Here is a 17,130-nt window from a genome sequence, read left to right as displayed (position 1 = left end):
TACCAAAATAATCCAATTGTCTTTTCAACTATACACCACCTGTACGACCATCTCACGGTACCAATTTCTCAGTCATTCTCAGTCATCAGTATTCTATTTAAACTTTTAGACATATAACCTTCAAAACCTGGATGTATTATACAGTACCAGTCCAGGGTTTTAAGAATTTTTTATATTTTCTACATTGTAGAATAATAGTGAAGACATCAAAACTATGAAATAACACATATGTAATCATGTAGTAACCAAAAAAGTGTTAAACAAATAAAAATATACTTAAAATAGCCACCCTTTGCCTTGACAGCTTTGCACACTCTTTGCATTCTCTCAACCAGCTTCATGTCACCTGGAATGCATTTAAATTAACAGGTGTGCCTGGTTAAAAGTTAATTTGTGGAATGTATTTCCTTAATGTGTTTGAGCCAATCAGTTGTGTTGTGACAAGGTAGGGGTGGTATACAGAAGATAGCCCTATTTGGTAAAATACCAAGTCCATATTATGGCAAGAACAGCTCAAATTAGCAAAGAGAAACTACAGTCCAACATTACTTTAAGACATGAAGGTCAGTCAATACAGAACATTTCTAGAACTTTGAAGATGCAGTCGCAAAAACCATCAAGCACTATGATGAAACTGGCTCTCTTGGGGACCGCCACAGTAAAGGAAGACCCAGAGTTACCTCTGCTTCAGAGGATACTTTCATTAGAGTTAACTGCACCTCAGAATGCAGCCCAAATAAATGCTTCACAGAGTTCAAGTAACAGAGACACATCTCAACATCCTCTGTTCAGAGGAGACTGCTTGAATCAGGCAAAGAAACCACTACTAAAGGACACCAATAAGATGAAGAGACTTGGTTGGGCCAAGAAACACGAGCCATGGACATTAGACCGGTGGAAAACTGTCCTTTGAGATTTTTGGTTCCAACCGCCGTGTCTTTGTGAGACGCAGAGTAGGTGAACGGATGATATCCGCATGTGTGGTTCCCACCGTGAAGCATGGAGGAGGTGCGATGGTGCTTTGCTGGTGACTCTGTAGCATGGCTAACACAGCATTATGCAGCGATACGCCATCCCATTTGTTTTCAACAGGACAATGGCCCAACACACCTCCGGGCTGTGTAAGGGCTATTTGACCAAGAAGGAGCACGATGGAGTGCTGCATCAGATGACCTAGACTCCACAATCCCCCGACCTCAACCCAATTTTCGAAGTTTGGGATGAGTTGGACCGCGGAGTGAAGGAAAAGCAGCCAACAAGTGCTCAACATATGTGGGAACTCCTTGAAGACTGTTGGAAAAGCATTCCAGGTGAATCTGATTGAGAGAATGCAAAGAGTGTGCAAACCTGTTATCAAGGCAAAGGGTGGCTACTTGGAAGAATTTCAAATATGAAATATATTTTGATTTGTTTAACACTTTTTTTGGTTACTACATGATTCCATATGTGTTATTTCATAGTTTTGATGTCTTCACTATTATTCTACAATATAGAAAATACATCAGAAAAACCCTGGACTGGTACTGTATAATACATCAGGTTTTGAAGGTTATGTCTAAAAGTTTAAATAGAATACTGATAACTGTGAATGACTGAGAAATTGGTACCGTGAGTAAGTGGCCTAGTGGTTAGAGCGTTGGACTAGTAACCGAAAGGTTGCAGGATTGAATCCCTGAGCTGACAAGGTAAAAAAATCTGTCGTTCTGCCCCTGAACAAGGCAGTTAGCCCACTGTTCCTAGGCCGTCATTGAAAATAAGAATTTGTTCTTAACTGACTTGCCTAGTTAAATAAAATTAAAAAATACAAATCTTGTCAAGCTGTTTCTGCACTAGCCAACCAGGCTGTGAGAAAGTCACATGGTTCCTTAAAATGGGCCGTCCTCGGTCTGTTATGACAGTCAGTGAGATCAGTGTGCCACTGGCAGCTTGATATTGAACCTCTACAGGGGTACTGTCTCGGAGTAAGAATCTATAGTGCCTTGCAAAAGTACTCAGACCCCTTGGATTTCTTCACATTTTATTGTGTTACAAAGTGGGATCAAAATTGATTTAATTGTATTTTTTTGGTCAATCTACACAAAATATGTCAAACAGCACGTTTTTTATACATATATATCTAAGATTAATACAAATGTAATAACTAAAATATAATTGTTGCATAAGTATTCAGCTCCCTGCGTCAATACAAGTTAGAAATACCTTTGGTCTTCTTGGTTAAGTCTATAGGAGCTTTGCACACCTGTATTGTGCAATTTTTGGCCATTTATTCTTTTCGAAATTATTCATGCTCTGTCAAGATGTTGGGGAATATGACTAGACAGCAATTTTCAAGTCTTGCCATAGATTTTCAAGCAGATTTAAATCAAAACTGTAACTTGGCCACTCAGGAACATTCACTGTCTTCTTGGTAAGTATCCAGTGTAGATGTGTCCTTCTGAAAGGTGAATTCCTCTCCCAGTCTGGTGTAAAGCAGAGCAAAGCAGGTTTTTCTCTAGAATTTTGCCTGTGCTTAGCTCCATCCCGTTACTTTTTATCCTGAAAAACTCTGCAGTGTTTGCCGATGTTAAGCATGCCCATACCATGATGCAGCCATCTCCATGCTTGAAAATAAGGAGGCAGTTACTCAGTGATGTGTTGTGTTTTTTAACATAAGGCTTTGCAAGTAGACCAAAAACTGTATTCCTTTCTTCTTCATGTTTTGGAATAGTTTTATTCTGTACATTCGTATTCTTCTTTTCACTGTCATTTAGGTCATTATTGTGGAGTCACTACAATGTTGTTGATCAATCCATCAGTTTTCTCCCATCACAGCCATTGAATTTTGTAGCGGTTTTAAAATCACCAATGGCCTCATGATAAAATTCCTGAGCAGTTTCATTCCTGTCCTGCAGCTCAGTTCAAAAGGATGACTGTATCTTTGATGTGTCTGGGTGGTTTAATACATCATCCACAGCATAATTATTAATTTGACCATGTTTAAAGAAATATCCAATTGTCTGATTTTTTATTGTTACCCATCTACCAATCACTGCCCTTCTTTACTTGACCGAGGGACCTTACAGATATTGTATGTATGGGAGACAGAGGTTTAGTCGTAAAAACAAAAAAATCACACAAAGTGAGTTCATGTAACTTATGTGATTTGTTAAGCCACATTTTACTAATGAACTAATTTAGGCTTGCCTAAACAAAAGGACTGAATAATTAAGCAAACAACTATATTTACTTTGTAACACAATAAAATCCAAGGGGTCTGAATACTTTTGCAAGGCGCTGTATCAGTCTCCTCTAAATCCCCAGAGCAAACTGCTCCCTGTTCTACGCTCCCTTTCCGACCTACTTTATTTCCAGCCTCTCTCTTTTTCTTTGTCTGTGTACCTATCTCTCTCACACACACGCAAGCACTCACGCACACATTCTCTCTAATCATTTACCAAAGAAAAACGTTTGCACGTTAGAGAAACTCTCCAGAGTTTGTCAGTATTCTCCTGTATAATACAGTACTTTATAAGACCAAACTTATTCACCAACTGAGCGACCCCAGTCACATCCCTCTTCCCACAAACCCCTTATGGCATTGTATCTTGATAGAATCAGAATCTCTTTCTGGTTTGCCAGTGATGACACGCTGGAGATGTGTGTAATGGGACTCACCATTACATTGTGAGCTGCCCTGGTTCCCTATACAGTGGGGAGAACATTTATACACTGCCGATTTTGCAGGTTTTCCTACTTACAAAGCATGTAGATGTCTGTAATTTTTATCATAGATACACTTCAACTGTGAGAGACGGAATCTAAAACAAAAATCCAGAAAATCACATTGTATGATTTTTAAGTAATTAATTAGCATTTTATTGCATGACATAAGTATTTGATACATCAGAAAAGCAGAACTTAATATTTGGTACAGAAACTATTGTTTGCAATTACAGAGATCATACGTTTCCTGTAGTTCTTGACCAGGTTTGCACACACTGCAACAGGGATTTTGGCCCACTCTTCCATACAGACCTTCTCCAGATCCTTCAGGTTTCGGGGCTGTCACTGGGCAATACGGACTTTCAGCTCCCTCCAAAGATTTTCTATTGGGTTCAGGTCTGGAGACTGGCTAGGCCACTCCAGGACCTTGAGATGCTTCTTACGGAGCCACTCCTTAGTTGCCAAGGCTGTGTGTTTCGGGTCGTTGTCATGCTGGAAGACGCAGCCACGACCCATCTTCAATGTTCTTACTGAGGGAAGGAGGTTGTTGGCCAAGATCTCGCGATACATGGCCCCATGCATCCTCCCCTCAATACGGTGCAGTCGTCCTGTCCCGTTTGCAGAAAAAAATCCCCAAAGAATGATGTTTCCACCTCCGTGCTTCACTGTTGGGATGGTGTTCTTGGGGTTGTACTCATCCTTCTTCTTCCTCCAAACACGACGAGTAGAGTTTAGACCAAAAAGCTATGTATTTTTTTATTTCAGACCACATGACCTTCTCCCATTCCTCCTCTGGATCATCCAGATGGTCATTGGCAAACTTCATACGGGCCTGGACATGTGCTGGCTTGAGCAGGGGGACCTTGCGTGCGCTGCAGGATTTTAATCCATGACGGCGTAGTGTGTTACTAATGGTTTTCTTTGAGACTGTGGTCCCAGCTCTCTTCAGGTCATTGACCAGGTCATGCCGTGTAGTTCTGGGCTGATCCCTCACTTTCCTCATGATCATTGATGCCCCATGAGGTGAGATCTTTCATGGAGCCCCAGACTGAGGTTGATTGACCGTCATCTTGAACTTCTTCCATTTTCTAATAATTGCACCAACAGTTGTTGCCTTCTCACCAAGCTGCTTGCCTATTATCCTGTAGCCCATCCCAGCCTTGTGCAGGTCTACAATTGTATCCCTGATGTCCTTACATAGCTCTCTGGTCTTGGCCATTGTGGAGAGGTTGGAGTCTGTTTGATTGAGTGTGTGGACAGGTGTCTTTTATACAGGTAACGAGTTCAAACAGGTGCAGTTAATACAGGTAATGAGTGAAGAACAGGAGGGCTTCTTAAAGAAAAACTAACAGGTCTGTGAGAGACGGAATTCTTACTGGTTGGTAGGTGATCAAATACTTATGTCATGCAATAAAATGCCAATTAATTACTTAACAATCATACAATGTGATTTTCTGGATTTTTGTTTCAGATTCCGTCTCTCACAGTTGAAGTGTACCTATGATAAAATTTACAGACCTCTACATGCTTTGGAAGTAGGAAAACCTGCAAAATCGGCATTGTATCAAATACTTGTTCTCCCCACTATAGCTATCAATGGAAGATCATTACCGCTCGAGCCTCCATCTATCAATACATACCCACGGGCCTTCCTTGGCTGGGACTTTTCACACCATGCTTAATTAGATTTAATCTCCATTTCATACCTCTCTCTTTTGCTCTTATCGAAGTCTGACTGTGTTCAGGTTATGCAACAGTACTGTGAACAATTAGTACCTTTTGAGAATTTAGTCACAATTCAGAAGATAGTAGATATGTAGATTACATATTGTATATTGATACATGCATAGATAATAAATAATATATTATTTTTCTAAATGACTGTGAAATGTTGTTTTGTTCATTCATATCTAATGTACATTATGTCTAGTCATGCACTTCAATTACCTAAAAGAATATTCAGCAGTTTGGGCACAGCCTAAATGAAGACCTCATGATACCATGAGCTGTTTTGACCCTGTCTGTCTGCCCGTCACTCTACTTCCTGTCTAGTTCTCTACATGATCACAAGGATGATTTTCACAAGCGCCTGTCCTACACCACCCACAAACTAGAGATGGTGGAGTCTGAGTTTGACTCCACCCGTCAGTACCTGGAGACGGAACTCCGTCGAGCCCAAGAAGAGTTGGAGAAATTCACTGACAAACTACGCAGGTATGTCAGCCCTGTTACATGACGTCAGTCACGGTACACCATGTCAGTTCCTTTACCTCATGTCCTTCCCGTTACTCCATGTCAGTCCCGTTATGCCATCTTTATTCTCTTACCAGAGCTCCTGTGTCTAACAAAGCGTGACTATGCCATCTTTCACTTCAACCAAATGAGTCAATGGATTTACAAATCGACTAATTCAACTGAGTCTGCATTGGGAATAATCTAATGCAAGGTTCTACAACTATTGTCTATGATCCTATCCCTGCAGTAACATTGCCCGGCTACCCTTCCACATTGCTCTGGCCAACTGATTTTTCTTCTTCCAAGATTAGTCTGGATTTCTCTCCCTCCCCAACAATTTCTATAATGCCAACACATTCTGACATTCTGGTTGGTCCCAGAAACCGATTGGTTACTACATAAGGAAGTTATGAACTATGATACTCTGATTGGTTAGATTTGTTAGAGACGATCCAATCGCTGATGAATTTGTTTTGTACAATGCCCCTCACTTCGAAGTCACACAAACGGTGTTATCTTAGTTGCACTGCCAACATTTGTGTAAAAATCTTAATTTGTCTATATACTATATCATTTTAGGTAAGTGGTAAGTTGTAACACTGTGTTACAACTAACCCCAAGTATACTAATTAAAGGCTTGTAAGAAGAAAAATATATTATTGTCATGAACTATATTCATCTAAATACCTTATCTTACTGATAACAAATATATACTGTATGTTAGATATATGGAGAATGTTCCACAGATCAATAATCACTTGAGTTTCAAAATCTTCATAGTCATGTTTGTAAAGACACTAACCAAATATCGGCTCATTGAATAACACCTTTCTAAGTGGCTTCTAATTGGAGTTGTTTATTCTGTAACCCGTGTTACAATTGTCCCCGGTCTCTCCCTGCAATACCAAATGTTTTTGGCCTACAATTTAACTTGACAGGAAACAAAGAAAAATATATTTAAAAAAAATATAGAACGTGTTATGAGATCAATCATTGTTGAGCAGCCTGAAATATAACCTCCAAATCCACTTCTAAAAGCACCGTCTTCTTCTATAACAGACATTTTTTACAATGAATCTCCAAATGCTTGTATCCAAACCCCCAAGAGACCGGGGCCAGTGATAATAACATGCAGAAAGCACTGTGTGCTGACAGAGATAGTAGCCTAATGCTGGTAATGATTTAACTAATGGAAGGTGAAAGAACAGCTTATTCCATTAATCCCACTAATGTTTTGGAAGCCGACCAGACAGTGTTTTGTGCTGGGAAACACACCTCGACCCGCGCTGAAATGTTGCCAAAATCCTCAGCTCATTCATGAGTCATGCATAAGTCCTATGGGTTTGATTCTGCATTTTCCATCACCTTTTCTCTCCTAAAAAAAAATAATAATTCTGCTTTCATCACATGAAATGCATAAAAAGTATTACTGTACAGTATAGTACAGTAAATCAGATATATCCATTGAATGATCTTGAAATTCAAATAACTGTTTTGGGATTTTCATATTCATCATCTTGAATTAAAGGGCAATGAATTATTTGGTTTTGAAAGCATATTCATACTCAAGACTGTTTCATCAATGTATACTCTTTCCTGTCCTGCAGGATCCAGAGCAGTTATGCAGCTCAGCAGAGGATCAATCAAGACCTGGAGGACAAGGTGCACAGGACAGTAAGACACCTGATCAGCCATACACTCTGCTGCTGCTTCAGCCACACACTCTGCTGCTGCTTCAGCCACACACTCTGCTGCTGCTTCAGCCACACACTCTGCTGCTGCTTCAGCCACACACTCTGCTGCTGCTTCAGCCACACATTCTGCTGCTGCTTCAGCCACACATTCTGCTGCTGCTTCAGCCACACACTCTGCTGCTGCTTCAGCCACACACTCCGCTGCTGCTTCAGCCACACACTCCGCTGCTGCTTCAGCCACACACTCCGCTGCTGCTTCAGCCACACACTCCGCTGCTGCTTCAGCCACACACTCCGCTGCTGCTTCAGCCACACACTCCGCTGCTGCTTCAGCCACACACTCCGCTGCTGCTTCAGCCACACACTCCGCTGCTGCTTCAGCCACACACTCCGCTGCTGCTTCAGCCACACACTCCGCTGCTGCTTCAGCCACACACTCCGCTGCTGCTTCAGCCACACACTCCGCTGCTGCTTCAGCCACACACTCCGCTGCTGCTTCAGCCACACACTCCGCTGCTGCTTCAGCCACACACTCCGCTGCTGCTTCAGCCACACACTCTGCTGCTGCTTCAGCCATACACTCCGCTGCTTCAGCCATACACTCTGCTGACACCCACTTCCAATGCCACACAATGTTTTCACTTTTGACACTTTGATTTGTTCCGCCGGGTAAGCTCAATCAAGCAGAACTGAAGTAACGCCATCCTTCACATTTGACTCCACTGAGCCAGTGTACAGTGAAATGACCTAAAAACAACTATTATTCCTGGCAGTTTGTTGCAAGACTCCCAAACAGCATTGTGTCTGCCTCTGACAGTCTATGCTTGTGTCAACGAAGAAACTCAGAAACAGCATCTCACCCTCAGGTCTCCTGGAATCTTCCCGAGACCTGCGAGAAGACCATTTGAATTGGCAACATTTCAACCTTAAAATGGCATTCCTACCTTCATTACTCTGTGTTACAGTACATCACCTAGTGTGCCCATAAAGTCCTGTCCCTTAAGCACTTCTTCACTCCTAAGAGTCTCCACCTCTTCACAGTTGTGGCGGAGGGGCATTACCAAGATGTTGGTATTGACATTGCAGGGAGAGATTTGTTGCGTCCTAATGCTCCCTGTAAGTACCTCAGCTCTCACTTTGTTCTCATAAATAATGTAGGAGGTGGATGGAGGTTTGCTCTACGCTCCCCACCGGCCACTCCGGTGGCACCCTTGGGGCCCCTGGTGAATACAGCATCTAAGGAATAAGCTCTATTTAGGGCAGCCTGGGGTGCAGCTCCATTGCACCACACTCCAGTGAATTGAGAAATCACGTTTACTTCCCCTGCAACCATTCCAATGATGGTTGTCAAGTCGATGTCTTGATAAGTTACACCTCCGCCGTGCACCTTATGTTGCATTTACAATGGAGTTATTTTAATGTCTCATATCCTTTAAGATAAAAAAGGCTTTAGAATATGAATGTTGCTGATAAGGCTGACCTGTTGGTCAGGGTCTGGCGTCAGTGCATGAAAGGGGAAAGCCCCAGCTCTGTTTCACAAAGCAACACATAGAGCATAGCATCACACACGTACGTATGCATGCACGCTTGCATCACACACACCCTCGTCCCTCATGGAGAGACTACATAACAGAAATGGTAGCGTCACGTCTGTCAAAAGACTGCTGAATGCAACGACTAACGAGCAAACGTAGTTCTGGTGCTTTGGTTTCCCGTCACTGGTTATTTTGACTTATCAGGATTGGGTGAAGATGGTACTTAACGTGGGGGCGGGGATTTCAAGCAATGATTTGAAGCAGAACGTTATTGGAAGGGGTGGAGCTTTGTCTGAGATCTTCCGTTTAGGGGGGTTTGAAACTATGTTAGTCTTGTTAGTATATTTTCCTTATACATCTCCCACCAGAACCTGATCGAGCATCTGACACAATCTCACGCACACACTTACGCACGTGCACACACACGGCTCTGAGGCACCTTGGCCCCTGTAATTGGAGCTTGGACAGATGGGCTCTAGGAGTGAGTGAGTGAGTGAGTGAGTGAGTGTGTGTGTTTGTTTGAAGACGTGTGCGACAGACTGCTAAAGAGGCTTACCAGCTTTGTTTTGTAAAATAGAGCCAATATAACATAGTCCAAACAGTAAAAATTATAACAAGAACGTCTATCATGAAAATATTAAAAGTAAGAACACCTAAAAATGGGTATATTGATTATCCATACACCTCCTGAATTGAGGTGCTGTCTCTCTTTGTGATCTGGTCTGTGGTTTGAGATCTTAGATGAGAACTCCAGTATAATTGATCCGAACATGCGGTCTCCCTTGGTGAGAGGCTCCTCTCACCACTCTAAAAGCAATTACATGATCAGAGACGGAGCGCAATCCATGTCCAAATTGATAGAACCTGCCATAGAACCTTGTTAGAAAACTACTACAACTTATTTTTCTGGGCATATCTCTCCCAATCTCCCCCGACAAGAGCTCCCCTTTCCATTCGTTCCTCCTTCAGACCCCAAAGACACTGTCATTACTGTTCAAAATGAGTCCACGGTCAGGCCTCGGGTCCATATTTAAGACGTACTGTATCATGATTAAAAAGAGATTTTTAATCTCATCAAAACAGAAGTTTGAGTCAATGGCTGATTCTTCGTGGCCATTTTAATAGAATACGACTGTATGAAATTAATGTATTTTCCCAACCACCTCTTCTTAGATGATTAAGATGATTGCCTCAGGCAAGAGATTGTGGTGATGTTCATACACTGTTCATACAACATTGTCTCAACATTAACCCTAGATATGCCTATTTGTGGGCTACATGTTTTGAAGGCCTATTATATCCATTGGTGCTGAGGTATAAGAAAACCAATAGCCTATCTATTACATGTCGTTATAAGACAAATTTCGAACATTGATCCAGGCAAAGTACTGTATATTATTTACACCAGTTCTACAGTATGTGTATTATTCGCTGTTTCTTCACCCATCGCTCTTTAGCACGTCTGAGTAATCAGAATTGCATTGTCACAAAAGACAACAGCCACAAAATGTATCCTGAATCATATTCTGTCACACACTTCTACTGTATTCCAGTCATGTGATTTTTTATTTATTTTTTAAGTGGTTGGCTTTTCAAAGGAATTAGCTTCCTTGGACCTTGGTGTAACTAATCACCATTCATGGCAGGAAGTAGTACAGGATTGCTTCAGAAGCATACCTCATTGTGATTGCCATTCCTTTTGATGTCCCGAAATGGCATTTTAAGGGCAAAATATTTCTCGAGCAGGAAATGGTCTTAGATTGAACCTCTTTGTCACCGAGTGTCTATCAAATCATGCAATTAAAAAGTTCTGGAGGAGAAACTACAGGGAAGGTCATTAGAAAAAAAACTACAAACCAAACGATTAAAAACAACCAAGTAAGAGAATAGAGTGGGAGGATTTCCACAAGGGTTTCTATTATTTTGCATCGGGACAAGAGTTGTTTCAGACCATGTTACTCAACTAGGGCCCAGAGTGTAACCTGGTCAGGTCACACGGTCAGTGAAAAACCCTCCCTGGACCCTGGCTGTGGCGACTCCAGTGTTGACAGAGCTGTGGAGCTGTCTGCCTGGTCAGTGCTGAAAAGCCATTTGGGCGAAGGCCAGTGGAAAGAGCCCTCTCCAGGGTGCTGAACTAGTGCTGCCCAGCCAGCAGCACACTGAACCATATTAAATATCATATTAACTGTACCTTAACTATGTCTAACACTTTTCTAGCTCTACATAGATCAAAATAGTATTTCGTAGAATACCATTTTGAACTGTATATGGATTAGTAGAATACAAGGCCCCCAGAACAAATGTGTACTCTAATGACTACTTTAATTAGCCCATCAGAATAGAGTGGAAAGCTTAATGAAGCCATGGTTCTATGAGGAAGGGTTAGCTTGCCTCCTCATGACACCAGTGAACAAGGTCATTAGTGGGGCTGAGGCCCCTGGAGTGGTTGTTGTTTTTGTTAGTGTTGTTGTTGTCCAAAGTCACCACACACGATCTGGGGGCGAAATAGCTAACAGCTAATGAATGATTCACATACAGTATGGCACCTTGAGGGTAATATTGCTCTTGTGATCAAGGAGATGTTTGTGTGTGTGCTTGCACACAAGCAGGGGTGTGTATGCCTTTCAAGATCCCGGCAAAGCAGGCAGCTCCCGGCCCTACTGGCACTGCAGTGAGCGGTGCTGACACTCTTACTCTAATTAGAGTTCTCATCAGGGTGTGCTGCCTTTCTGCCATGCTCACCAGTGTGCCAGAAGAGCCTGTTTTCTGAGCCGTACATTTCTCAATGTGCTATTCGCAGTGCACTCATTAGTCAATGCTTTTCAATGAAATGTGTAAATTACACCCAGGGGATAGGCATCACAGAACATACAGCTCACCAAATTGGGTTATTGTTGCCACCGTTCTGCTTTTTTGTTTGTTTACCAAGCTTCTTCAAATCAAATTTATTTCTAAAGCCCTTCTTACATGAGCTGATATCTCAAAGTGCTGTACAGAAACCCAGCCTAAAACCCCAAACAGCAAGCAATGCAGGTGTAGAAGCAAGGTGGCAAGGAAAAACTAGAAAGGCCATAAACCTAGGAAGAAACCTAGAAAGGAACCTAGCTATTTTATTTTTTACATTTTATTTCACCTTTATTTAACCAGGTAGGCTAGTTGAGAACAAGTTCTCATTTACAACTGCGACCTGGCCAAGATAAACCATAGCAGTGTGAACAGACAACAGAGTTACACATGGAGTAAACAATAAACAAGTCAATAACACAGTAGAAAAAAAAGAAAAAAAGAGTCTATATACATTGTGTGTAAGAGGAGGTAGGCGAATAATTACAATTTTGCAGATTAACACTGGAGTGATAAAGGACCAGATGGTCATGTGCAGGTAGAGATACTGGTGTGCAAAAGAGCAGAAAAGTAAATAAATAAAAACAGTATGGGGATGAGGTAGGTAAAATGGGTGGGCTATTTACCGATGGACTATGTACAGCTGCAGCAATCGATTAGCTGCTCAGATAGCAGATGTTTAAAGTTGGTGAGGGAGATAAAAGTCTCCAACTTCAGTGATTTTTGCAATTCGTTCCAGTCACAGGCAGCAGAGAACTGGAAGGAAAGGCGGCCAAATGAGGTGTTGACTTTAGGGATGATCAGTGAGATACACCTGCTGGAGCGCGTGCTACAGGTGGGTGTTGCCATTGTGACCAGTGAACTGAGATAAGGCGGAGCTTTACCTAGCATGGACTTGTAGATGACCTGGAGCAAGTGGGTCTGGCGACGAATATGTAGCGAGGGCCAGCCGACTAGAGCATACAGGTCGCAGTGGTGGGTGGTATAAGGTGCTTTAGTAACAAAACCGATGGCACTGTGATAAACTGTGTGTGTGTGTGTGTGTGTGTGTGTGAGTGAGTGAGAACTTCAATTCACACAGGACACCGGATAAGACAGGAGAAATACTCCAGATATAACAGACTGACCCTATACCCTCAACACATAATCTACTGCAGCATAAATACTGGAGGCTGAGACAGGAGGGGTCGGGAGACACTGTGGCCCCATCCGACGATTCCCCCGGACAGGGCCAAACAGGCAGGATATAACCCCACCCACTTTGCCAAAGCACGAGACCCCACACCACTAGAGGGATATCTTCAACCACCAACTTACCATCCTGAGACAAGGCAGAGTATAGCCCACAAAGATCTCTGCCACGGCAGAACCCAAGGGGGGGCGCCAACACAGACAGGAAGATCACGTCAGTGACTCAACCCACTCAAGTGATGCACCCCTCCTAGGGACAGCATGGAAGAGCACCAGTAAGCCACTGACTCAGCCCAAGTAATAGGGTTAGAGGCAGAGAATCCCAGTGGAGAGAGGGGAACCGGCCAGGCAGAGACAGCAAGGGCGGTTTGTTGCGCCAGTGCCTTTCCGTTCACCTTCACACTCCTGGGCCAGACTACACTCAATCATAGGACCTACTGAAGAGATGAGTCTTCAATAAAGACTTAAAAGGTTGAGACCAAGTCTGCGTCTCTCACATGGGTAGGCAGACCATTCCATAAAAATGGAGCTCTACGGTAGCGTACATGTAGGTATGTACCACAGGACCGAATCGGAAAAACAGGTAGGAGCAAGCCCATGTAATGCTTTGTAGGTTAGCAAAAAAAAAAACTTGAAATCAGCTCTTGCCTTAACAGGAAGCCAGTGTAGAGAGGCTAGCACTGGAGTAATATGATCAAATGTTTTGGTTCTAGTCAAGATTCTAGCAGCTAGTAACTGAAGTTTATTTAGTGCTTTACCCGGGTGGCCGGAAAGTAGAGCATTGCAGTAGTCTAACCTATAAGTAACAAAAGCACGGATTAATTTTTCTGCATCATTTTTGGACAAAGTTTGATTTTTGCAATGTTATGTAGATGGAAAAAAAGCTGTCCTTGAAACAGTCTTGATATGTTCGTCAAGAGAGAGATCAGGGTCCAGAGTAACGCCGGAGGTCCTTCACAGTTTTATTTGAGACGACTGTACAACCATCAAGATTAATTGTCAGATTCAACAGAAGATCTCTTTGTTTCTTGGGACCTAGAACAAACATCTCTGTTTTGTCAGAGTTTAAAAGTAGAACATTTGCAGCCACTTCCTTGTCTGAAACAAAGGCTTCCAGCGAGCGCAATTTTGGGGCTTCACCATGTTTCATCGAAATGTACAGCTGTTTGTCATCAGCATAGCAGTGAAAGTTAACATTATGTTTCCGAATGACATCACCAAGAGGTAAAATATATAGTGAAAACAATAGCAGTCCTAAAATGGAACCTTGAGGAACAAGGTTTACAGTTGATTTGTCAGAGGACAAACCATCCAGAGACAAGCTGATATCTTTCCGACAGATAAGATCTAAACCAGGCCAGAACTTGTCTGTGTAGACTAATTTGGGTGTCCAATCTCTCCAAAAGAATGTGGTGATCGATGGTATCAAAAGCAGCACTAAGGTCTAGGAGCACGACAGATGCAGAGCCTCGGTCTGATGCCATTAAAAGTTAATTTACCACCTTCACAAGTGCAGTCTCAGTGCTATGATGGGGTCTAAAACCAGACTGAAGCGTTTCGTATACATTGTTTGTCTTCAGGAAGGCAGTGAGTTGCTGTACAACAGCTTTTTCAGAAAAAATTGAGAGGAATAAGAGATTCGATATAGGCCTATTTTAATTTATTAATTTATTTTTTATATTTTCTGGGTCGAGGTTTGGCTGTTTCAAGAGAGGCTTTATTACTGCCACTTTTAGTGAGTTTGGTACACATCCGGTGTATAGAGAGCCGTTTATTATGGTCTTGCTAGTTCTCTCAGCATTTGACGTACCCAACATGCATTACCCGTTATCCATTAGCCAGGCTTGTCACGGATAGATGTAAAAAATCTCAAACAGCAATCAAACTTGTCCTAGATAAAGACATGAACTAAAGCTTCTTCAAAAGATACTGTCTCTCACCCTAAGAATTGAACTGGGGCCAGAAGGGAAAAGGAGCTAAAGAAAACCTAAAATATTTAGTTGAAGCACATCAAACTTTAGATTAATTGGCTTTCAAGTCACATATGGCCAGCCCTATCCTTTAGAGACTTGTAGGCATTTCAGAGAATTTTACACCGATTGATCATTGAAAACTTTTGAGCAGGTAGTTATTTATTTCTTGAGAGGCTGATATCCTTCTTTTTTTTTCAGGTTATAAATTGTATTTTTTCTCAGAAGCCTGTAAATCTTGTATTTCTGTAAATCTCTCCCCTTCCCCAACTCTAGTATACAGTAATTGCGTCTCGTGTGGGGGGGGGGCTCCGTTTGTTGTCAGGTGAAGACAGCAGTTCAGTGGAGACAGACAGGCAGGGGGATATAAAAATAAATAATAAGAACACTGCAATAGACAATTTAGCTCCAAATTGAGGCTAAAGTGAGGGACAAGGATTGCATCTGCATGTACAAATATGATTTTTCAATATTCACATAAACCCAGTCGTATTCTGCAGTCTATGATTTAAAAAGTACTCTAACCTCTGTAAATTGCCTTGCTGCCCCATTGTGTGAGGCATTGGTACATCAAATGATCTAACTTTGGCTGGATGTGGATGAAAGTACAGTAGGCTACACTGTCGACTATGGGGAACAAAAAAAGTTTTCAAGTCAGTCACTGGATGGCCATGACTAGGTCTGTTGCGGTGACCATATTACCACCACAACGCCAGTCATGAGTCAATATACTTAAGTATATTTAAAACCAAATACTTTTACTCAGGTGACTCACTTTTACTTGAGTCAATTTCTTTACTCATGTATGACAATTGGGTACTTTTTCCACTACTGGCCACTTCATATGCGCACTCTCACTCTCTCCAGACTGGGAAAAAAAAGCCTTTCTATTTTATTCAGCTAAGTTCAATTATATTCTTCTTACTATAAAAGTATATAGTATTAAATTAATGGCACGGGACTTAGAAACATATCTTGTCTGCTAAATGAACAAGCCTACAGCCTGTGGCAAGGCACATAGCCAGATTACGTACAGTAAGACGACTCATATTGTTCTTCTGAAATAAATGTTCTTCACATCATCATGTTTCTTTAAACTTGCCTAAAATAAATAATGAATGTTGTGATGGTGTATATTTAATTGATTTATTAGACTTTTTTTTTTAAATGTAGATGTTCCAAAGGTGCTTGTATGTGTGGAGGCCATTACTCACTCTCAACCCCAACAATTGTAATTAAATAAAGCCTCAAACTGTACTGCAAGATGGTATATGACCATGTCAGTCATCATATGCAAATCTATAATATCCTTCACTCTTTTAATCTATGGGCAACCTCTAGACGATTTCTAATATTCAGATGTTAATCAGCCCATGGCAGAATGTCAATCCAAACAGGTTGCAGATTAGGGTATTCAACTAACCCAAGAAACAGTTGAAGTGGGTCATTCAAATTCAAGCTAAATGTACTGGCTACAACTCACATTTTTACAATTTCCACCTTCCCTGGAGTGGACACTGTCAATACCTTTCTGGCAACTTTACAAACCCATTCCACGTTAGGAAGGGCTAGTTTTGTGAGAGGTGGTTTTGGGATGTGAAAATCTCTGAAAAAAGCCAGGGACAAGGCGTTAGCAGCTTTGGAGACTCGTGTCAGGAGGAGACTCATGTCAGTCTCCTATGTCGGAGGCCTATAGCAAGACTCACCTTCCCCCAGAGTGAAAAGTGATTACAATGTGGCACATAATGTGCCTGAATGAGACCGCCAAAGCAACATGCCAGAGCAGATTAATGAGAGATTTACAGAATGGATTTGAATATCAATGCCAACCTGTTGCTTGAACTGACAATAATTGACTTCTATTAAAACTGCTCCCCCACCCTGTGTTTCAAAAACAATCACGACCCTTTTGCGGTGGAGACTCAATGATGCATCCTTTGTCGGGGGGCACGTGATGCC

This window comes from Oncorhynchus tshawytscha, linkage group LG08 (genome assembly GCF_018296145.1).
Source record: "Oncorhynchus tshawytscha isolate Ot180627B linkage group LG08, Otsh_v2.0, whole genome shotgun sequence".
NCBI classification, from domain to species: domain Eukaryota; kingdom Metazoa; phylum Chordata; class Actinopteri; order Salmoniformes; family Salmonidae; genus Oncorhynchus; species Oncorhynchus tshawytscha.
The sequence above is the reverse complement of the archived record's forward strand: the minus strand, read 5'-3'. Positions refer to the sequence as shown.